This window comes from Pan troglodytes, chromosome X (assembly GCF_028858775.2).
Source record: "Pan troglodytes isolate AG18354 chromosome X, NHGRI_mPanTro3-v2.0_pri, whole genome shotgun sequence".
NCBI lineage: Eukaryota > Metazoa > Chordata > Mammalia > Primates > Hominidae > Pan > Pan troglodytes.
Window position 1 is genome coordinate 129929318 of NC_072421.2, and position 25039 is coordinate 129954356.

The 25039-nt window shown below is 39.2% G+C and overlaps 1 protein-coding gene across 15 annotated transcripts in view; it reads right to left on the reverse strand.

Moving 5' to 3' along the window:
* Window positions 1–22331, reverse strand: part of MBNL3 (muscleblind like splicing regulator 3) — a 118713-nt gene extending 96382 nt beyond the window's left edge. For 4 of the 15 annotated variants that reach the window (XM_063804076.1, XM_063804070.1, XM_009439640.4 and 1 more), the window contains exon 1: window positions 21948–22169. The gene's annotated coding sequence lies outside the window, so the exon portion shown is untranslated. Of the gene's footprint in view, window positions 1–20983; window positions 21200–21947 lie in introns of those variants that run through there. The other 11 variants (XM_063804071.1, XM_009439641.5, XM_009439636.5 and 8 more) reach the window with 7 other exon arrangements.
* Between the last annotated feature and the right edge of the window lie 2708 nt (window positions 22332–25039).

Consider the following 25039-nt stretch of genomic DNA (forward strand, 5'->3'; position numbering starts at 1 on the left):
TGCATCTGCACTAAGGCAAAAGCAATAATCTCAATGTTAATTTGTTATTATTCTAAATTACTTTGTATGTGTCAATTTTTGACCAAGCAGAACTCCCAAACACTGCCAAAAACATTTATCAGCAAGAGAGACTGCAAGTCACCACTGAATTGTGGTCCCTAGACAGCATACTGGCCAATGATGCTACTGGCTGACTAAAATAAAATGCCCTTGTAAATCACAAGACTCGCAAACAGAATGGCATCAATGCAGTCAAAAAGTGTAAATCCAACACTGTTTATGCTTTATTTCCTGTGGATTTGTAACTATGCATCAAACATTTTAAAAGCACTGATCCTTTGGCATGAAATCATGTGTGAGCTATAGAGATTTTATCAAGCTAACTGATAGGAGATAGGCATGTGACATTATAAAACTCTGTGTCCACGCAAAAGGAGCAGAAAGGAATGTCAACCGTGACCTCTTATTTTCAAGTACAGATACCAGAAAATCTAGCTGGCTTTTGGTGTGAGAACACTCAAAAACTATAGGTCCCTGTAAAAGGAACATTCAATTTCCAATGACTTGAATGTCATTTAACGGTGAGTGTGTATGATTTATGAAGAACAGACTAATAAAACATGGCATTTCAGTTGAATTGAAAATATAACAACAGAAAATATGCACGTGTTTTCCATGTGCAAGGCACTGTTTTTACCATACTCGTATATATTAATTCATTTACTGCTCATAACTACCCTGTAAGGCAGGTTCCATTACTGTACCCATTTCACAGATGAGGAAACTGAGACAAAGAGAGGCTAAGTAACTTGGTTCGAGATTATGCAGCAGATGAGTGGAAGAGCTAGGATCAAATTCAGGCATGTTCCAAAATGCTTACTGTCAATCACCACTCTGTACTGCCTCTAATGGGCACAAAAGTATACAAACATAATCTAAAATTTATACATGTTTGTTACTAGAGATTTTGGCACATTAAAAATCCAAGTACTTTCTATAAAATAATAAAGATTACTCAAAGTTCTATTACAATATAGTATCATTTCTGGAGGTGCCAAGGAATGTTAACAGCTCTATTTAAGTTTTATTTACAAACTATGTAATTGTACTATATGGATTTGATGTCAAAATACATGGGCATTTGGTAGATTAGAAAAATGCAGTTTAATTTCACTGTGTTAGTAAAAAGTGAGCATCTTGTTATTGGATGTGTTCAAATATAGAGAAGAATACCATGGATAGGGTATCCATATCAGATAAGTGAATGAACTAGATTCAGACACAGAACTATACTCAGGGTTTCAGCATCCCCATCAAACATGTCTGCCCATCTCCACCTCAACATTTGTCACAGTGTAGTGTAACTCCTGCTTAGCTGTCTGGCTGACTGTGAGCTCCTTGAGGACACATCTTCATCTCTAGTGTCTGGCTCAATACTACATACAAATAAGTTGTCAACAAGTACATGCTAAACCAATGGAAGTTGTGCACATCTGTCATATGGAAGACATTGTGCTAGATGTTGGGAAGGCAATGATTTGGTCCACATGTAAGGCAGCACGGCCAAGTGCCCAGTAAATAGTGGGACCAAAAAGGAAGGCATCTGTAAGAACAGAGATAGTTGATGTGGGTCTTCAGGTAAGAAATCAACTGTTCCCATAAAGATCAAAGAATAAGTGGAATCCAAAGTTATTCCAATCCATTGCCTCTGTTTAAAAATAGATCAACAATCCCCTCAATTTAGCTATTGATTAAATTTGTAATTCTAAAATGGGAATAATATAACATATATCATATCTAAGTCAGTACAATTCTTAATAACAGCTTTATTGCAATATAATTCACATACCATAAAATTCACCCTTTGAAAAAGTATTAATTCAGTGATTTTTAGTATTATTTAATAATATCTGCAACCATCACTACAGTCAATTTTATAACACTTTTACTCCCCCACCAAAGAAACCCCATTCCTCTTAGGCTGTGCTCCCACCCCTTCTTCCCTAAGCAGCCACTAACACTAATCTGCTTTCTTGTCCCTGAATTTGCCTTTTCTGGACATTTCATATAAATTGATTCATATCATAGGTAGCCTTTTGTGTCTGCCTTTTTTCATTTAATACAATGTTTTTAAGGTTCGTCCATGTTGTAGCATGTATTCCATTCCTTTCTATTCCTGAATATTATTCCATTGTATGGGTATGCCACATTTTGCTTACCTGTTCATTAGTTGACAGACATTTGGGCTATTTCCACTTTTTGGCTATTGTGACTAAATCAGTACAATTTTAAAACAACATGATTAGGCTAAAGAAGGACATCTAAGGCAATAAAGGTAATGGTGTTTTGTGAGGCTCAATTTATAGAAAAATGTCTAATTCACTTACATTAACACTAAAATTAATTACTTACATGATCAGAGTTATATCCTCAGCACCTAGAAACATGGCTGACTCATAGTATGTGCTCAATAAAGTACGTTGAATGAATAATAAATGCAAAAACAAAAAAAAAAACACAAAACAAAAAAACTGAAAGGGGGATGAAAAGGAGAGTGAAATAGGAAAGTCCTAGGGAGCCAAATATCAGGGAAAAATCAAGCTGTAATTTCAAAAATGCTATAGTTCCTCTAGACATTTAACAGTTTACATTAAAGTCTCCTAAATGAGACATTCCTAGAAATATATCAGGAACTAGCTCTGCTAAATAATAGTAAATCCCACCATAATACAACTTTTAAAAGTCTGAAACATTTAGGGTTGCTATTACTGACAATATTGTGCCAAACAGTCTTATTCTGTACAAATGTATTATTAATCAAATGATGCCTTCCCCCCTCCACTTCTAACAGTTTATAATTCTATAATTTGGAAGTGAATTGTAATGTCTGTCGCATCTGGTGGTTCCAGAAGTTTACTTCATTCAAGCAGCACTATCTTTATCCAGTGCCCAATCCTAGATGGCTAATACACTGTGGAAGAGACAAGCAGCAAACTCAAGTTCCCAATCAAACCTTTTTTTATATTTCCATAATATAACCATGGGGATTATAGGCATAGACCAATGTTAGAGCATTAAGTTCAAGTTTTGATGCTACTGTTTACTAGCAGAATGTCTTTTGGCATGCTGCTTCCTCTCTCTGAGCCCCATGTTCCCCATCTGTAAAAAGGAGATAAATAAGAACGCTAAATTCACAGGGTTGCTGTGAGGATTAGATGAGATAACATGTGCAAAGTGCTTACCACAGAGACTAGCACAGAGTAAGTAGCTGTTACTATTAGAAAAAAGTACAAAATTACATCACTTCTTCCCGCCACTTCTTAATATGATATCAATTATTTTCCCTTTTTTCTCCCTAGTGGATAGTTCTACAGTTAGACCCGCTCTGAAACTAAAAACTGGCTATCAATTAATATTACATTAAAATAAAAAGATATGATTTATTTTAGGTCAGTTATTACAAGGGAAAACACAAATGAAAAATTTTCACAACTGCTACACATCTATAATATAACTGAGCCAGGTGCAGTGGCTCATGCCTGTAATCCCAACACTTTGGGAGGCTGAGGCAGAAGGATCGCTTGAGCCCAGGAGTTCAAGACCAGCCTGGGCAACATAGCAGACCCTGTCTATAAAAAAAATTCTTTTAAACTAGCCAAGCGTGGTGGCACATGCCTCTGGTGCCAGCTAGCTACTCAGGAGGCTGAGGTGGGAGGATTGCTTCAGCCCAGGAGTTTGAGGCTACAGTGAGCTATGATCGTGCCACTGGCACTGCAGCCTGGGCCACAGAGTGAGACCCCCTTTTCGTAAAATAAAAATAAATAAAAATACAATGTAACTGCAAGATACTACATAACTGTGGTTTAAATATAAGTTAAAGATGTTCCGATGTTTATTTGTGTGTGTACATGCTGCAGGGGGGAAGGGAAGATATTTAGCACTTAGGATGCCCTGTTACAAAGTCATAATACATACGTAGTCAGTAAATACACTTTGCAAACCAAAAGAAGACTTGCTATCTAATATATTTTGTTGCTGAAGCAATTTTCCAAGATTATAAGTATAGTGATTTCCTGGGCTAAGATTGCCTTGGGAGGATGCCAGCATTGATATGCTATAGAAGGTTAACTGCAGACATCACACACAACTGGTATACTGAACTTTTCTCCATGTATTTTGTAGATTTGCTTTTTTTCATGTGAAATTGTGTAGGCTTATTGACTAGAGTCAGATAAATTAGCGCCCTTCCCCTTTGTGCCAACTGCTCTACACATGTTAAGGGCACAATTTTCAATTTGAGTATTGGAAGAATCAAATTCCTGCCAAGAAAAGAGGATACAAAAGTTTGGATGTCAACGTGGATATTTAGGAACATTGATGCTGCACCAGGAACTGGGGCTAAAGGGCTAAATGTGAGCTTGCACTTTCAGACAAAAGGGAGTTCTGATGATGTACAGACACAAGAGAAATTGATTGGAATTTGAATTGGAAGAAGTGAATACCTCTCGAAGATCACAAGTCCTTCAAACTAGGCTTCTCTATCTTTGAATAAGGCAAGGTACTTAGCATCCTAAAGTAAATGTTTCTCTCTCTCAACTAAAATGCAGCTGGGCAGAGATGGAGGCAAAAGCTTTTTACTGAAAAGCCATCTTAAGACATTTTAAGAGGGATATGTTTGGAAATACTCTCTCATCACTCACTTGTGTCTTCCTTGCTGGAATTTTTCCACTTTAAGCTCAACAAACAACTCGTCATTTCTTTGGTATTTATTGTAATATTAATCATACAGACACATACCCCCCAAAAGATAACGCAGTAAAGACTTTTGGGGAAAATACATCTTTTCTATAGGTTTCCCATTTTAATTCTCTTAATTTCATTGTGTAAAACTTGTTAAAAATACTATTTTACAGAGGAAAAGGATTCTGAGAATGTTGATTATTGATACTATCCAAACCCAAAAAGGATCTGTTTGCAAATTGAATTTCTTAACTGAATCCAGTAAATAATCATCATAATATTAAACCAGAGTGCAGATCCTGAAAGAGGGAGGAAGATTCCTATGAGGTGTAGCTAATTGGTAACACAGAACACGGACTTTGAGGGGATATCACACTAAATTAATTAGTTCAGAGATGCACTGAGTTCACAACTTGATTACAGGGCTGGCTGATTCCCTCAAAACAATAGCCTTAATTTAAACCAACCATATAAACTTGCCTTCCTTTGCAATCCTTCCAATTATCAAGCAAACAGTTGCAAATCGTTGATCACAGGCTTAATAAGCTCATTCATGCTATTATTTCAGAATTTAAACCTGCTGAATATTTTTACTTCAACAAAGTAAAACTATATCCTCCATAATCTAAATGTAAAGCCATTTGATTTGCTTCTCTATATAGGATACTATAAAAATCTATTTTCCCCAGTATAAAATGATAAAGAATTTATACTAGAAACCATAAACAAAAAATTAAAAGCAAAATTCCTGTATTCATTTTAGAAATGCATTTAAGAAACATTTTTCTCTAGCATTGGGGAAATATTTTAATCTAAAGTCCTGTTGATTTTGTGCAATGTGTTCTCTTGGCATGAAGATGCCGTTAATCTACTTTGATTCCTATTGATATTCTTAAATTCTTATCAACAAGTAATATTTGCACAGTAACTTGAAATGCAGCATAAAAAGCTAAAAGCTGAAATTTAGAAGAATAAACACACGCACACACACACACGCACACACAAAAAACCCACATGTATACATATGTTTATATATATTTTTAGGAATGTAGCCTTAATGCAATTTAATTCTCAGAATGTGGTATTTGTTTCAACCTCAATTCTCAGGCATTCCACCTAATATATCTTTTTTATCCTAGACCATGTGGCAAAATAAACACAGTTTTGAAAACGCTGGTTTAGATCATTAGTATCTCTACAATATAACTTCAAAGATTTAAGTTTTTCCATGTATTTGCATTGAAAATTTGCATCGTTTTCCGCTTCAGAGTAAAAAGAAATTTGCAGAACCTCAGAGCAGCATCAACTTTTGTTTGACTAGAATCAACCTAGACATTAAATTCAAAGCTTAAGGTAGAGAAGGTAGAGATATTTTCTACCAATAATCATAAGCTTCTAAGAAAAGAGGAAATATATTCTTCTAGATGGGAGAAAGGGGATGGTGATTAAAATGAGGGGAATTGAACCAGACCTGAGGTTTGTTATTTTTTTTATTTTTACAAGTTGAAATATAAAATCCATGAAAAACTGAAGTTGTCAGACACAACATAAGGGAAGTAATGTCTATGGTAAATTTCCAAATTTATGAAAGACACTGAATCCTAGTGTAAAGGCAAATCAGAGTAAAACTATATCCTCTATAGTTACATTTGAATTCTCATTTTTATAGCTTTCCCCAACCCTCTCTTTCGTTTTCATTGAATATGTGCTGTAAAAAGATGTCAGTCACATTTTCGCTATTTCAGTAGCACTGTCTTGCCTCTGAAGCCATTTAAAAATAATCCTATCTGTTATTTTAGCTGAATTCCACTGTCTTTCCCCCTCCTCCTTTTTTGTTTTTGGTTGTACCTATCCCAGTTCTTTTATGACAACCCTAATCCTCCACCTTAAAGGCAAAAAGAATAAAGAGGACCCAAAATTCAGGCTCACCAGAGTTCTGCATGAATTACTTGATCAGACTGCACAATTAATACTGTGCATATTAACAGAGATGTTGCGCAAGTAGGGTAGCCACTCAGAACATATTCCATGCTTGACAGACATTTTCAATATTCTCTTCTGCTTCCTTCTCATCAGCCAGTAAGCACATCTAAGTCATCTCTATCCTAATAAGAAAACCCTTCCTTCCCTTGATGCAATTTCCTTTTTAAGTTCCAACATATCTCATCCTTCATCATCATATATCTGAAAAAAAGTCATCATTACCACTTTCACTTTCCAACTTTTCACTTACTCCTCAACCCACTGGAAACCAGCTTCTTGGCTCTCAAAAATCACCAACAACCTTTTCAGTGCCAAAACCAGTGGCCTCAACTTACATAATTCCTGTGGTATTTGTTGATTGCTCCCTCCTTTTAGAGACTTTCTTTGCCCTTTGCTTCTATAACAAAAAAAAATCCTCCTGTGTTGCTCAACTTGGGCTGTCCTGGCCACTCCTAGGGGTGAGGGATTAACTTCCAACATCTTGCCTTGTTATTTTCTCTGCATTCTGGACAAGTTTAATCCAATTTTGTTCTAGATTTTTCTACATGGCTTTCACTAGCACTTAACTCCACATCATTTCACACTCCTGACCCCTCACTCTTCATCCACCTCTCAAGCCTCTTCCTGTTTCTCCTATCCTACTGTAGCACCATCCATCAAATAGTGAAAGCAGCCTTTTGTAACATCAAGATGGGTAACAGATTAGTGTTGGCTTGATTTATAATGAAATAAATATCTTCATGGATGGAAGAGGCAGGCCATGGGCCATTAGATGGTTCCCAGATGATGAAGCAAGACAGAGAAGAAATGATTGTGTGTTGGGGGGTGTGTTGTATACAAAAAGTGAGCAGGGACTTGAGGATGCAATTTTTAGCCTGATATCTATTAGATGCCAAAGAGAGTATTTGCCCAGCTAGAACCAACTGTATTTCATAACTTAAAAAAACTGTCATAACAAAATGAAAGTACCTAGCAGAGCATCTGGCACACAGTAATTGTTCAATAAATGTCAGTTGACTCTGAATAAACACCTATTACAGGACGTTTTTATTGGGTGTGAAAATGGGGGTTCAAATTTTATTCCTATATATAAACTCCTGCCTACAGATACTAAGATTGATTTAAAAGTATAATACATTCCTGGAGGTGAAGGTGGTTGTAAACACTGTTTCTCCTGCCACCCAAGTGCCACAAGAGCCAAAGTCAAACTGCCTGGGCCTGCCAGCATAAGGAAATGTCAAGGGAAGTCTCAGGCCTCTTAACATCTTACATGGTTAAATTCTATACCATTATTCACACCAAGCCAATCAGAAAGGGACCCTTAACAGCACAGAACCCATAGGATTTTTACTGTACTTTCTGACTTCCTATTTCTTAAGTCTTTCCTGCTCTAGAAAGCAAAAAGTATAAAGTCTCAGAAGTCTGGATGCATGCTTCACAAGAGTCTCCTTATAGGGGTCCAAGGAAACCCTACTTATTTTCACTTAAAAAATCTGCCATTTCAAGAGGGTTTTATTTTCTTCTGTTTTAATGATTATCCAACATGAGGAATAATATGAGCCAGAGCTCCTCTCCTGGATCTGAGATGATCAAGTGTTTTTTTTTTTTCAACAAGATTATATTTATTTTTATTTTTTAAAAAATGTTGTGAGTACATAGAAGGTGTATATATTTTGTTTTCCTTATGTCCAAATCATTGCAGGCTTCCTGAGAGTGCTAATGGTTGCAATTCTTGGGAAGAAGGGGTTTCCCTCACTTACTAGTTTAGGGAAAACTCTGCTAACAGCAATACAGCATTTCAACCTTCTTTTGGATTTCACGAAAATGAGGAATGCGGTATAAGGAATTCTCCAAACAAAATGTTAGGAAACCATGCAGCTCTTTCTCTCCTTCCTTTCTCCTCCTCCATTCTACAAGAAAGTTTGCCTTGACAGTCTCATTGCCTACTGAAGGAAATTTCCACTTACAATAAACAAAACAAACTCACCTGTCAAAGGTCTTGAGTTCCATGTATACCTTAAAGTTTCAAATGTAATATTATATAAAACGTCACAATATTTCCCAGACAGCCTGATGAAAGTTAGAGTGCTGCATGAAATGAATGATAAGTTGGTGTTTAGTTGGCTTGAGCACTCCCTCTCACAGAGCTTTTGCTTATCACTATTAATTTGTCAAGCATCCCATAACAAAAAAATCCCAGAAGGCTAACGTGAAAAAGGTAGCTAACACCCAAAACAATGGCTAATTTTGTTTGCCTAGAACAGTCAACTACATGCTTGTTACAGCTGAAAATCTTGAATAACTCACACTCAAACCCCCCACACCTTATTCAACTGACTCTATACTACTCTGTACATGTTTACAGTGAAACAGATGCTTATAGGCAAAGGTATCCTATAACCCCCCAAAATATGTATTACTGCTTTCTAAAAAGCTTTAACATCAGAATAAGAAAGAATTAAAACCTTTAGCTCTCAGGATCAGAGCATGTATGCAATTTCACCCTTCAACATTTTTTAGTTTTTATCGTCATAAACAGAATAACGGGTTTTGTTGGTGATGATGTAACCCTTTATTATGGTCCTTAATTTGTTTTACATCTCATTTCATAAATTGATTGCTAATTACACAATCAGTAGATCTGTAAGTCTTTTTCTATTCTTAATCTTTAAATGTACTATATCTGAGGAGGGAGATACAAACTCACAATGACAGAGTTTAGTCACTAACTCATAAGAAGCTGACATTACATTTTCAGAGCAGTAACTTCAGTTTAACATTTAAATATCTATAAAGCCTTATTGCATGTCAAGTCTCAAAGTTGAGGAAGCAACAGTGCTTTAAGGCTCTGAAGGATGTCCACAGGAAGAGACTTTTGGGAATGAATTCAATATGTCCCAGGCAGAAAGAGATTTAATGACAATGGGAGGGAACTGCAGGAGAGGTGAGGGTGAAGACAAACTCCTCATGATCCTACTGGAGATGCAATAGTACCCCCGGAAGGCAATATTTTCCTCCCCCTGACAATTATTTAATTCTAAGGAATATGCACAAATTGGCCAGACTTCTAAGGCCAGACTTCTCCTAATGGGTTGCATTCAGTAGTTAATCTCTTATCTGTTCATGTGAGTAAATCTTATGTTTTCCTACTACTAGGCTCAATACTCATTAGCACAAAAAAAGTGATTGGAAAGACTATGTGGCTATTTTCTTCTTTATTTCTGTAATCATTCCCATTAATATTTTAGGTATATTTAACAGACTTTCAGCTTATGCCTCATCTACAATTTTAAAATTCATTTTAAAGTGTGCCTTTGTTCACCGCAGAAAAAATAGACACCCACAGGTTTTTTTCCCAGCATAAACATTTATATTTATGAATCAGCTTGTTTTCTTCTTGCAAACACATTCTCTTGCTATGACCATTTTTGATTTATGAAAATCCAATCAATTTTTGAGCCCTTTAACTTATATTTAACTTATTAAAATGAGCTTGATTTTCTTCCAACATTTAAAATTTTTGGATAATTCTGTTGCCATTCGAAGCACCTCACACCCAATTGTCCCAAGATTTTTAGTTGTCATTTTGTTGTTGTTGTCCTTGTTAAACATCCTTTTTTGGCTTTTGTTCCCAGATAGTTTTATTTTCGGTGTCCTAATGTTCTAGCAATACCACTTAGTAAATACATAATATATAAAGTTTCTGCCTTCAGGATTGCAAAATACCTTGGACATTAAATCTTATAGCACATCTATAGCAATATCTTACTGTTCAGTTTGAAAAGCAGACACATAACTATCAGGGTACTGAACCAACAGCACTAGGTATGTTATCATGAAAGCCCTCAGCATCCCTTGACCATCTTCCCTTCAAAAAAGAGAGGAAAAATATTTCTGACACAGAAATAACATCCACTAAAACACTGACTTTTAAACCTTTCTGACAGCAACAAATAGTAAGAAACACACTTTACATCCTAACTCAGTAACAGGTGCATGGATTTGAAATAACAGTCTCACCCAATATATCTAATCTTACTACATGACACATGTTGATATTTTCTTACTGTCTATTTAATGCAATTCTGTTTAATAGAAATGCTAGTCACAACCTACTAAATGGATTTCATTATGCACTAATGAGTTGTTGCCTACCACTTGAAAATTACAATGATAGAATAAATAGGCTTTTCTAATACCACAAGGTAATGCTGTTGGCTCCAAATACAGTAGAGTAAACCTATATTAATTTTGACACCACTAGTTCAGATTGTGATAACTGAACCTGAATCAGCTTGAAATATGTATTTTAGATTACCTATAAAGAAAGGTTTTGCTAAACAAAATAATAATGTCGGGGCCCGGCACGGTGGCTCACGCCTGTAATCCCAGCACTTTGGGAGGCCAAGGCAGGCAGATCACCTGAGGCAGGAGTTCAAGACCAGCCTGGCCAACATGGTGAAACCCCATCTCTACTAAAAATACAAAAATTAGCATGGTATGGTGGTGGGTGCCCATAATCCCAGCTACTTGGGAGGCTGAGGCAGGAGAATCGCTTGAACCTAGGAGGCAGAGGTTGCAGTGAGCTGAGATTGCACCACTGCACTCTAGCCTGGGCGAAAGAGTGAGACTTCAACTCCAAAAATAAAAATAAATAAATAAACCCATACAAACATACATACAGCTGTGTTGCTAATTATAAATGTTTGTAAATATTCAGGCCAATCTACTTACAAAAAACGTTGTTTGTTCTTAGTCCAAACCAGTTTCTAAATCGAATACGGTCTTTCATCTGAGCTTTCAAAATTTTAGTGTATCTTAACATTCAAACTCAAAAATGTTCAAAAATTAAAATCATATTTTGAAATATATATTTTTTTGTTCATCAGCCACTTTTTTGTTTATAAATCTGCTCTGGGCATCATCTAATAATAAGAACAGTAATGAGTATACGGTTTATTTGTGGAACATTTTAAACTTCAGAAAACCCTTTCACTTTTGTGAACTGGTAATGACCAGCAATCCCTGGATTACTGAATATTTAAAAAGCATGTAATGACATTTGCCAGACTCAAAAATGAAACTTAATATTTGGTTTGTTCTGCATGTAACAGATTACTCAATCCCATGAAGAAATGCAGGTGTCTGGCCATCAGTGATTGCCTCTATTTCAGAGATTCAGCCCACCCCTGCCATCCCCCCACCAAATTTGGAAGATATGAAAGAAATTTAAATTTCAAGATAAAGGACCAAGCCAAGTCATGGAGTCAGGGGAGTTGGGGGTGGGGGGCGCTGTCACATAGCCTCCTTTATATGGAGGTACCTACCAAAGAACTCAGAACAGATGTTTGTCTTTTATAAACATTTAACTTTTTAGCAAATTGAAGGCTTAGGAAGCTAAGGGAGTGAAGGGCAGGCCAGGAAGTCAGGGATTCCTGGATGTGAACCCAGCCTCGATCTTATTCTGTTTTTGCTCTAAATCAATGCCAAACTCTTCACACCTCAGCTGCTTTATAGCAGGCAAGAATTATACTGAGGACAAAACTGTTTCCTGGAAATGTCATGGGTTAAATGATTACTATTACAGCTCTCAATGGTACTTCCACTAAAGGCAAAGCACTCTTCATGTATATTATTTACCTTCATTATATTACGAGATCAAAGTAAAATATCTGTAACCTGCTAAACTGACCCTGAAAACAAACCATTCTTTCCATTCCTTTCCAAGTTTTTGTCGACTTTACTAATGATCAGTTATTCAACCAATTAGGAAACTCAATCATGTGATATTAAAGGTTTTCAAGTAGCTGTAACACCTCTGAGTTAAGAATTATCTGGCAGACGTTAATGGCAAATTCAGGGCCCTCAACTTTATTTGGCCAGTCTCTATTGGACCATCGACCTATAGGAAATGCCCTCCCATCAAAGGCCCGATTTGGCAACCTATGAGAAAGAAGTAGTTTGTCCCTGTTAGGAAAAGTAGCTCCATTGTCCATATGGATGAGGAGGCACCACATCCATACCCAGCTCTGCCCATGGTGCTCTGGGCTCTTCAAAGGGCAGAATGTGGTTTCACTTTCTCCCCACTGCTTCATGAGAAAAGCAGCCTGGTCGCTTCCTGGCATTTAATGAATGGTCCTCTCTCCGTGGATTTGGACTGTTGGTCCTTCTAACCAGTCATTAGCTGGCAGGAAATGCCCTCCTCAGCAATCACTATTGTGTAAATAAAGCCATAAACTTTCGAAGGCCCATGCAATCCCAGACCACAAAGCTGCACGTGTGGTGGGGGAGGGACCTTGATTGTAAAAGCACTGCCTTCCAAATTAAACTCAAACCACATGATACAGTTCATAAAATATACAAAACATGCAGCCCAGTGACAGATTTATTGTGGCCTTACAGAATAAAGAAAAAAAAAACTCTATATGGAAAACACAGCTACTTTTGACTCAAATAGCCACCAAACAGGAAGTTAAAAGCAAATCAGCCAGCTGTGGCCTCACTAAGTTATGAAGGAGCCCAGTGCAACCAGCATTTCCTGTCATTGCTTGTCACCGTTTCTGAGTGCCTCTGTCTGAACTGTTTTCTTAGATGGCTAAAAATATTACAGAGATTTCTTTGGGGATAGACACAAGGCAACAAGGAGGCCTATTATATGATCTAGGCTTGAAAGTGAAAAATGTAACTTTTATCCAAAAAACATTCACTTAACACAGGTTACAGATTCAGTCACTTGAACCACTGCATTTTAATGAATATTGGAATAAAAGCCCACATTTGTAAAAGACTTTAAAATCAGATCTTAGGTTGCCTAGCTGTTTCCTGTTAATTTAGAATATATATTCAGAACCACAATTTTCATGTGCCTGATTAGTAAATGACAGAGCTGGAGACTACAATATCCCAGAAATCTAGCTTCTTAGAGTTTCTCTCATCATCATCATCATTGTCATCCCACAAAATGACTTGTGCAAGTTCAAAGTATGTGCATGAGAGTTCTCTAAATCAAATCACATTTTAGATCCTTTTATGATGTGATGATGATGATCATCACACTCTTCACAAAATATGGAGGTAGTCTTGTCTTTTTTTTCAGCACTGTGAAATGCCAAGCCCTAGGACACATCTTTCTAGCCTATCCACTTTTCAATCACAAAAGAGCTTTGGAGGGGGAGTTTCAGTTAGAAAGCAAAAGCATTCTGCCCTGGTATTGTTGCTGCACTGAATCTCAGTGCATCTATATGAATTCCCCAGCAAAACCAGGTTATTAAACGTGGGGTAGAGGGGCAACTTGCGAGTCAGTCAAAAGTCCCACCAAAACATGGATAAACCTGGAGGACATTGTGTTACATGAAATAAACCAGGCACAGAAATACAAATACTGCATGTTCTCACTCATATGTGGAAGCTGAAAGAGTTGATCTCATAGAAGCAGTGAGTAAAACAGTGGTAACTAGAGCCTGGGAAGGGTGGGGGTTGGGGAATAGCCAAAGGCTGGTTAATGGACACAAAACTATAGCTACATAGTGGGAATAAACTGTAGTGCTTTACAGCACCGTTGGGTGATGATAATAACAATTTAGTTTATGTTTTCAAATAGCTAGAAGAGAGGATTTTGAAAGTTCCCAACACAAAGAAATGACAAATGTTTGAGGTGATGGATATGCTAAATACCCTGATTTGATCATTACACATTGTATGCATGTATTGAAATATCACATTCTACCCCGTAAATATTACAATTATTAAGTGTCAATTAAAAATATACATATAAGTTTATAAAAAGAACTCCCAGACCCTCCCTCTAGTCAATCCACAGGCTTTAGCCCTTCCTCCTCATTTAGATGGGTAACGCTGATTTTCAACTCATCTTCTATGGCGAGCGGGACCTACCCTGAACTTAAGTTTAGAGGCAGACATGGAGCCCTTCACTGCTCATACTGGTCTCCCTGGTTCTGATGTCATGTCTAAATGTCGTGATGACCATTTACCTAAGGCCTCAAATTCACAAACTGCCTCACATGCAGATGTTTAACACTATCTCCAGATCAGGCTATGTATTTTGACCCTACATTTTCATTTGCATTACAATGTTAATTTAATAAATGTAAACATATAAAGTACACCACAAAAAAGTCCCGCCAAAATCCAAGGTCTTTCTCAAAAAAGGCCCTCCCTTGAGGAGCCTGTCAATCTGAGTCTGGCCTTGACCCTGGCTTCAGAAAGCGAGCAGAATGCATATTGACACAGCCTCAGCCTCTGTCTGCAGCTGAGGCCGCTGCTATAGGCATTCATGAAACATATCAGATTACACAGGCATGGTACCCCAGTCCCTCCCTAATGATTTTATTGGGAAGTCCTTAAATATAAAATGTAACTCTATAACATGTACTATGTTTCACTTCATATATCTGGGTGAGCTAATAAGGTTTCTCTTCATGTTGTCCAATTACTTAGGGGAAAATGCTGACATAAAGGAGTTGGGAGTTTAATTTTTTCTCAAAATCACTTCTGAAAGAAATGCCCCCATCCTTTCTTCAGGATCCTCATGGATCACAGACAGCAAACACTTTTTAAAATATCAATGTACCCTTTAACAAAACAGCACCCCCAACTGGGCCATTATCAAGTGCCTACTTTTCAGAGGACGAATACAAACTCTTCACTTGGGTACTGAGGTTAAATGTGATCCCCACCTCTGTGCCATGGGTCTTGTTGAATTTGTCATTACATATTTTAAATGGAACTCAGAAAAAACAGTGTATAGTATATGAATCCAACCTTAAAGCAACCACCTTAATATTATATATTGTGACAATCCCATTTTCCCCATTGGTAAATTAAGTAAGGAATTATTTCATGAGATACATGTCCAGTTAATATTCTACAGGGTGCTTTTGTTTTGTGTTGTTTTGCTTTCCTGCGTAGAAGCTGAGTACTACAAAACAAAAGGTGAAATGTAAGCTCTCTGGTTCTTTCACTCTCTCATTTTGCTAACAGACCACCCCTCCCATGCCACTCTCCAACATAACCTCTTGTTTGGTTACTTTGTACTGCCACATAAGGAGAAATTGCAAGCGCTAAACCTAAAGACTGATTATCGTCTGGGCACAAAAGATGATTGTGGTGGATCTGAAATGACAGCTCTTGTCTCTTCTACTGTGTGGACTTTGCTTTCCGTACACAATAAAAAGAGGCACTATTCATACCTGTATCTTGGTAAGTAAAAACCTATGCAAATCCAGCCTCTAAATGGGCAATCAACATCTGACTGAAAATGAGACAGCTCCCAGTGTCCTTTTTGGATTTTGTCTGTAACTTCATCACTTCCTAAACTATACATGACAGGAGGCATCAGAGTCACAGTATTTCTGATTTTTTTTTTAATTTTTAATCTGGTGAAACAGTTAAAGAACTGTTTCTATGTAAACATTTCTTTGTAATGAAGACTGATATCCCTGGGATGTGGGGGAGGTATTCTAAATGCAACTACAGGTGAAAGAAAAGTAGCAGCTGGCTTTCAGGCCAGTCCTCAAGGTCTCAGCCCCAAAGCTGGCACTGCTTGCATCTCCCTGGACTTGAGTTGCTACTGTGGCCTCTAGCAGAACAGTCACTCAATCTAGTGTTCAGTCTGCTTATTGGTGTTTATTTTTCTTTTGTCAATAAAAAACAGAAATAATGCTACAAGGAAGAATGTTCGTAACATGCAAAAACAAGTTAGAAAGATTAATCTAGTCTTTCATTTATTTAATGAACTTTTACTGAGAACCTACTATCTACCAGGCATTAGGGATATGAGGTAAAGAGACCCAATAACCTCTGCTTAATGAATAGTTACTGGTACATTCAAGGAAACCTGAGTAAGCCTGAGGAAACCTTTCTCAATTTTCCACACCAGTTGAAGGCAATGCCAAGAAGCTCAGGATTCAAGAATCCAATGTAGACAATTTTAAGCTAATTTGTGATCCTAAATGGAAAACAAAATCCAGCCAACTATCAGACTCCAGGATGCTCCCATGGCTTAAAGAGATCAAATGACCTCTAGTCTCTACTGCCAACCCCCTGCATTTCTGTCCAGGTTGCCTTTTCTCTATGGGAGGCCCTTTATTTCTAAGCCCTTCAAGTTCACTCACTGTCTGGGCAAAAAACAAACTCCTGCCTCAAATCAGAAAACAAATAATTCCTTTTCCTCATGAGCCAACTTAATACTGATGCAAGTAAAACTTGAGAGTTGACATAATATTTTAGGAAGCATGTCAAACTGAGTCCTATGCTTGGGCTTCCTGAAAATCACCATACACATACAAAGGGAGAATACACACGCGCGCACACACACACGCACACACACACACACACACATTTAAATCAAGCCTCCTTTTATTCTTGCTTCCTCTTGAGTTCTGAGCAAAGCATCTTTTTATTTTTTATTTTTTTCTGAAAGTTAACTGCCTGGAGTTGAACATTCAAAGCCCTGGTTCTTTTCCTGAGCCTCAGAGTGACATCACTATATCAAATATTTATAATAGTTTACAGTGAACCTTTTTTATTTCATTCTTAGAATTGGAGGAATGCTGTAAAAATAGATATTTTCCTATAATCTTCCAGTGAGAAAGCAATGCACATCTGTATACATTGTTTTGAATTGACCACTAATTTGTACACTCATGTACGTGTGTGTTTGTGTGCCCAGGCAATTTGGAAGTCCCATTATTTCTCAAATAAAAATGATAAGGTCCTACTTCCCAGATTGTATTGTTTTCTCCATCAATCTTTTAAAAACAATGTCACTCAATCTAATACCAAGCAGATCTAAATGATGAGTTAATAATGCATTTTTACTACAATGATCTGAAAAAATATTTTCTTATCCCTTTCAGGTCATGTAGATGTTATTAACATCCATTAAGACAACTGATACCTTATTTATCCTAATTCTCAAAGTTGCCTTTCCAACACTGTCATTTGGCTATCTTGAGGCAATAGATAACCATTTAGGAAGAACAGAATATCATGGAACCATCTGGTATCCTTAAGACCTAAAAGCCCACATTATGAAAGATCTAATTGCTTTCTTTCAGTTATAATTTATGTTTGTTTGCTGGTTGGTTAACTGACAATTAAACAACTTGCTCCCAGACACAGTTTCTTCTCTTTCAGGAAAAGTGTCCATCTCATTTTAGCTGAGGCTCGGGTTTCTTTCTATATTTGAAGTGAGAGCTATATCACACCTAGAGAAAGGCAGAAAAATCCCACAAACACAACTTCTGATTTCTATTTTCTTGATATCACATACATTTGAATGAGGAAAAATCCATCTGTTTTGCCTAGTAGACAATGTCATAAGAAAACTCACCAGCATGGAAGAACCTTGATGAAGTAAAGATGAGTGTAGCCTTCATGCTCTTACAGACACTTGATAGTGTTAATATGGCAGTGACCATTATCTAACTTTAATTACAGGATGAAATTACTTGTCAAAAATGTACTATAACTTATGTACTGTCAGCTATGCCCCAATCCCTGTTTGTAAGCCTATCAGGCAACATTATTTATTTGAAAACAGAAAAATTCTGCCACCTTCCTGAATTTATTGTACTATAAGCAGAATAAAAGTAAAATGTTATCAATAGAAATCTTCATCATTTTAGAGCTTCTCACTCCATTCCCTCCCCTCGTCCCTCACACATAAAGGCAGCTGGGTGGAGAACAAAACTGTACTAAACTATACTGTCAACATCTGCACAACAGTCAAGAGACTGTCACTGTTCCAGCATGTGTGGTACTATACAATCACTCAAAAGACAAAACCTTTTTTATTCCCAAGCTGCTGTGATACTGGGAAGTATCACAGTGAAGCTGGAGAGATAATAATACACCTACTGGTCAAAAGCATGAAGTATACAAGTGCCTGGAAGTACAATGAGAGGCAAGAGAACCCTTTAGAAGCAAATACAATGCAGACAACTAGGGGAATGTACATTCTACTCTTCTTTGAATGTTTAGGTTCTTGTGAGTGCACAAAAATGCCTTCCGTTTAAATTAAAAGCTGTACCCAAAATCTATTCCACTGTGAGTTTATAAGCTATTCATTTTTCTTTTTAATGTAACATTTATTAAGCACCTAGTTTGTGCAAAGCATTATCTAGGTAGAGGGTGGTGCAAGAGAATACCAAAGGTCCTTTGCTACCAGCTCATAATCATAAAAAGCAGCTGTTGTGAAATGCCTGAAGTGGACAGTTGAGGGGAAAAAAGGTACTTTATAATAGTCCTGGGAGTCATTACGATTGCTTAAAGTAGCAAAGGAAATTAGAGAAATGAAGTAGCTCTTAGAAGTAGAGCAAAACATGCAGTCACCACCTCTAGCCCAGCACTATATCAATTATCTCTCAGAACATTTTTTTTTTTACAAACTCCTTCACTTATGTTTTCATATAAGGTCTCCAATCTCATCACTGTATGAGGCAGCAGAATGTTAACTGGCAAAATTTCCTAATTTCTCTGACACCAGTTTAGCTTGTCTATTCTGGCCTCAAGGTTTAGTATTTTCACTTTTCTTTCTTTCTTTTTTTCTTTTTTTTTAAGGATGCATTTGGTCCGAAGTCTTTTAGCAGCAAGGTAGCACATCCGGAAGCAAACAGTACTGAACTGGGATCTAAGTCCATAATCACTAAAAATGGGAGAAGTTGCTTTTTCTCATCCTCCCTTTACCAAAATGGAAGTGTTTATTGCTCTACCTGCAGGAACTCTCATTTTAGACATGAAGCAATGAATTGCCCCACATACTTCTTTCAAGAATAATATGAAAAACTGCTGAAAATTTGTTGTATAGTAATTCCATTGTAAACAGTTTGGTTGTTTGTTTCTAGGTAGACTACAGCACCTGGGCAGAAAACTGCACCATGCTTTAATAAGGGCAAAACAATATTTTTCTCCCTTTCCACACACTTGCTAAATTTAGTAGCAGAGCGTCTGCCAACCAAGTAGTTTCTACTGCTTTGGGAGAAGGAGTGAACAGCGATAGAATATTATCAGCTGAGCTGTGGGCAGAAGCCCATTTTAGTCTATATTTGAAGAAGTGTTGGTAAATATGAAAGCATCCCCCAAAAGTATCGCACATTAGAAAAAAGTTAAAAATTATTTTAAAAAGTAGTTAAACATTCAGGATTAGATTTTCACGGGCCAAGGAGAAGATGGAAATATAATCAGGAAAAATCCAAGGTGTCTGATAAGCCTCATTGTCTATTTACCTTTCACTGGAGGGGGAAACAAAACAAAACAAAATTCAGATAAATTGTATCAAGCATGGATGTTTAGTCATTCCCACATACCAACAATCTGTTTTCCAAACATTATATCAGTAATCACCCAAACGTTTATTCACTAAAGCAGGGAGTCCGCTTAATAAAAAAAGTACCAATCACTTCAAAATTAAATCTTGCAAGTTTTGTTTTAATTGATTCTTTCCCATGAAGTCTACCCACAAATACGGAGAGGCTGTGGGGATCCCAGCTCAATTTACAAACGATGTAAGAACATCTAGGAGAAAATAACTCCTTTAAAACATATTACTTTAATTAGAGCCACAATTAATTTATCTGTTTTATCTATCATCTCTCTAGCTAGCTAGCTAGCTAGCTATCTAAGAGTGCTCAGAAAAACACACAGTAGGTCTATTACCCTAATTATGAAACCACAACAAAGAATCACTTAAATGTCAACTTTCATTACTCGTCTGGGTTTAATTTCGTTTTCTTACCATAAAAGCTTATTGTGTGCGTGTTAAAAACTAAAGTTCCCTTTTTAATAGTCTCCTAAAATCTACTCTCATGCCCTTAAAACCCCAGTAGTAAAAGCGAGCTGCCCAAATGTGTTGACTCAGGGCAGGAAGAGACAAGGTTCTGCAAGGAAGCCGTGGCACTGCTCACGATATCGCGTGAAAATGGGGAAATTCGTTGTTAAAAAGCATTTGCTGATTATATGCCATGCAAGAAGTTCCTTTAAATTAAAAAGAAGAAAGTAGAAAAAAAGAAAGAAGGAAGGAAGGGGAGGAGGAAGAGAAGAGGAGGAAGAGAAGGAAGAAGAAAAAGGAGGAGGAGGAAAGGAGGAGGAAAATGATCAAAGCTCTAAAATCGCAACAAAGTTGCAGGATGACTTTTCCTTCTATTTGCTACTTTGTAAAATGAAGTTTAAAAGGCATTATTTCCTCGGCGTCCTAGGAAGGCAGCCTCTCTTACAAATCCCAATTCATCTCCAGCCTTACCTTACGCTGCTAGCGCAAACCCAGAGGCTAAGGGGCCCTGCTCTCAGCGGCAGCAGCAGGGGCAGCGGCAGCGACAGCGGCACATGCCATCTGTTAGCGGCAGAAGCAAAAGCAGCGCTGCGCGAGGTGGCCCCGGTGCCGGGAGAGCCTTTAGCAGGGGTGCATACTGAATGCCGCCATTTTAAAGCGAGGTTCCTGAAATCATTAGATATAAGCAAATTAAAGCCCGCCCCACCTCCAGAACTTAAGGGCTGGGACTTGCAACCCGGCTCCAAGTCGGCCGCTCTGGGGTATAAAATGTCAAGTCTACAGACACGCGCACGCTGACTCTCGGACGGAGGCGACGGTTCCCCCTCTCCCTTCGGCCCCCTGGACCCCTTCGTGCTTTTTGCAAGACTCCTTTCGGTTCCAGGGGCCAGAATACTTTCTTTTCTGGGCTCCTCGAGGCCCCTTCCCGGGGCCGGCCGGCGGGCTGTGGGAGGAGGGGACAAGGCCACGGGCCGGCCCTACCCGCTCCTCCCAGGCTCTTGGTTCAGTCCACTCGGAGCACACCTCGGAGCGCCCCAGCTCCCTCGCGGAGGCCGGGCGTGGGGCTCCCGCCCGGGCTCGCAGCTACCATAGCAACCCCGGTCCCAACCCCGCCCGGCCTTTGCCAAAGGCGTGCCCTCCTCCCGGGCCAGTGCCCTCCGCCGGACGCCAGACGTCCCCTCGCGCAGCCCCGCCGACCCCAGGCAGCCCGGGCCGGGGCCGCGCCTCCCTGCGTCCCGCGCCGGACAGACGCGGCACGCGGAGGGAAACGGCGCCAGCGAGGGGCTTTAGGCGCCAAAACGGAAACTCCCGCGAAACTCCGCGGGCCAGCGGAGCCGCGGGCGGGCACCCGGAGCGCCGGACTCGGAAGCGGCGCACGCGGCCGCCCGGCCCCGCCCCGCCCGGCCAGGTAGCGCGGCGCCGCCGCCAACCTCACCTGGCTCCGCGCGCCGCTGCGGGACGGGCGGGAATGCGGCCAAGGGCCGCCCCGGCTCCCGCGCCCACCCCGAACTCTCTGGCCTCCGCCTCTCTCTCACTGCTCCCAAAGAGCGCCAAAAAGTCGCGCTGCGGCTCACGCTCGGAGTGCGGGCACTTTCTTCCTGTAGGGCGCTGTTTCGTCGCGAAATATATTCTTTGTGTGGTTCGCTCACTCGTGCCTGGTTCTCCGAGAGCGCAGCGCGGGCTTTATTCTCAGGGGGTGTGGCGCCTCGCCCCCAAACCCAGCAGCCCAGCCCCCGCTGCACAGACCCTTTGTCATTTCATTAGGAAGGGAAAGGGGGACAAATCATAACGCTCAGATTTTACAAAAGCGAAAACAAACGAAGCAGGCACACATCCCCAGAGGCGGGGTTGGGGTAGGGGTGCAAAGTTTCTGGCTCTTCAGGAACTGAAGTGCCAGTGAGAAAGGCAGTGTGGTTCACAGCGGGACGCTCATAGACTCTTCCCAGACAGGTGAGGCGAAATGGGTCCTTTCAAAATTGATCTTAGTCGATAAATAAGTCCACGCGCTACAGGCTAAATAAATACATTCATACTCACCAGCTGCCTTCTTGGGGGTTTTATCTTTCATAAATGCCCCAATCGTTTATTTCCCTCTAAGAATTTCAGACAGGGAAATGCTGATCAGTGCAATCTGTTCCCCTTCTTCCACGGAGTTTGCAGGATAAGAGGAACCCTGAGGTAAGGTTCCAGATACTTTGGAAAATGGACAAAGCAAATGCAATTTTATATCTTGATTAAAAAGTGTGCATCTGCACAGGGAAATTACAAGTTTCGATTTAATGCAAGTGTAATAGGAGCACCAGCTGTCCCTTAATTGGAGCCCCACAATAATAAATGCGTGCTTTTATTTAATTTTACGAAGACAATTGTAGTTGATAACGCACACATATGCAGGATCGTCAGTGACAAGCTCATAGCAATTCATGGCTGCTTTCCTGTAATCAGCTACTTCACCCAGAGACAGAGTTCTACATGCTCTGCACAAAGTGCAAAACATTGCAGGAGATATTTAAGCAGCAGTTAGGTTGAAAAGTGGAGTGAATTCTCAGGCTAATTATACTTTTTAATTCTGATGGACTGATCCAAATAGAATTCTCCAGCTAATTTTAGGCAAGAAATCAATCTGTTTGTTAAGTGCAAGATAATAGAGTAGGATGGTAATGGCTGGGAGGAGAAGACTGGGTACAAACTGCCCTTCAAATAATTGAGAAAACCCCCGATGGTTTTGGCAAGTATCGTGAAAGTCATTGGGACAATGCGCAGGGATGGTGTCCGATACTTTGTTATACTGGGTAGAAACATAGCATAAGTCAAGAGAGTAGGAGTTGCTAGTTATTTGAGAAAAGGGGGAAAAGACTCTAATTCCTAACCCCCTCTTCCCACCTTCCTTCAAATTTGCCGAATTGCCTGAACTGCTGTAAAAGTCAAATGTGTCTGACATACAGGAAGTGGCTTTGGCAGTCCCAAGATCTACCACAGCAAAAAGTAGGCAGTGTTGGCTATCACAGTCAGCTAGAGAGAAGGGCATGGCTGAGTTACATAACTTTATACCCAATGATCTAACAAATGAGGAACTGTTATCACAGTGAGTCAACAAAGGAGTCTTTATATTAAACATAACTTGGGTCAACACCAGCTCTCTTACCTCTGTCCACCATTGCGAGCCACATCTGTGGGACATTCGGGGTTTTGCTAATAACACAAAAACTGGCTCAATCTTATTGAACTGCTGAAATAATTGTTTTGTCTTAAATTTAAGGCATAAATAGGTCAATTTGCTATTTTTTGGGATACTATAGCTTCAACATTGTCTCTTGCTTTTAATTTCTGGCCAGTGAAAATTGCAAATGAGACTTTATTATTCTCTCTTTCCCACACTGGAGGGGAAAGAAACCTTATAAACAAATTTTAGCCTGGTAAACTGCCTTCCTTTTATCCAGGGTGGCATGACCTCCACAAATGAAGCTAGGCAAATTTCCATGCCACCAGGCCACTGGGGAATGTTGTCAAAGGCCCTAAGAAATTGCTGTTCCCTCCCCTCAGCATTTTAAAAAGGCCCATTTGCTCTCTGGGGTGGACTTACCTTGGAATTACTTTCTTTCCATTTTAGTAGAGTAGTTAGAGCAAGCCAACATTTTCTCTTCTGTTCTTCTCTTTAGGCATAGTTGGTGGCATGACCCAGGAAAAATAGGGTCATGTACTGACTGATATGCAAGATGAATTCTTACAATAATGTATGTACATTATAGTCTCAGAATACATATGCCTGTTCCCCCATTGAGTTTTGAGATCACCTGAGAACCACTATCCTGATGGATCTTCAAAAGTCAGTGTCTTGCAACTCGGATTGAAAAATTAAGTCCCTGGCTGGGTGGAGTGGCTCACACCTGTAATCCCAGCACTTTGGGAGGCCAGGGTAGGTGGATCACTTGAGGTCAGGAGTTCCAGACCAGCCTCGCCAACATGGTGAAACCCCGTCTCTACTAAAAATACAAAAATTAGCTGGGCATGGTGGCACGCACCTGTAGTCCCAGCTACTCAGGAAGCTGAGGCAGGAGGATCACTTGAGCCTGAGATCGTGCCACTGCACTCCAGCTTGGGCAACAGAGTGAGATTCTGTCTCAAATAATAATAATAATAGTAAGAAGAAGAAGCAGAAGCAGAAGAAGAAGAAGAAGAAGAAGAAGAAGAAGAAGAAGAAGAAAAAGAAGAAGGAGAAGGAGAAGAAGAAGAAGAAGAGAAGAAGGAGAAGGAGAAGAAGAAGAAGAAAGTCCCGTCCTTCTCTCCTACTCAGTCAAATGCAGGTGTGTAAGCAAACATTTCAACAAACCTAGGGGATATGCTTTTTCTGCTCTATGTCTTAACGCTTGAGATGGACACTTACACAAATGTAAGGCTAGGATTCTGGGTAAGGATGTAGTAACCTCTCAAGTAGCATGTTCTTCCAATAAATATAATTAACTTTGATGTAGGAAAGAATTCTAAAAGTTATGTGATGGTTTAATAACGAAACGATTATTGTACTCC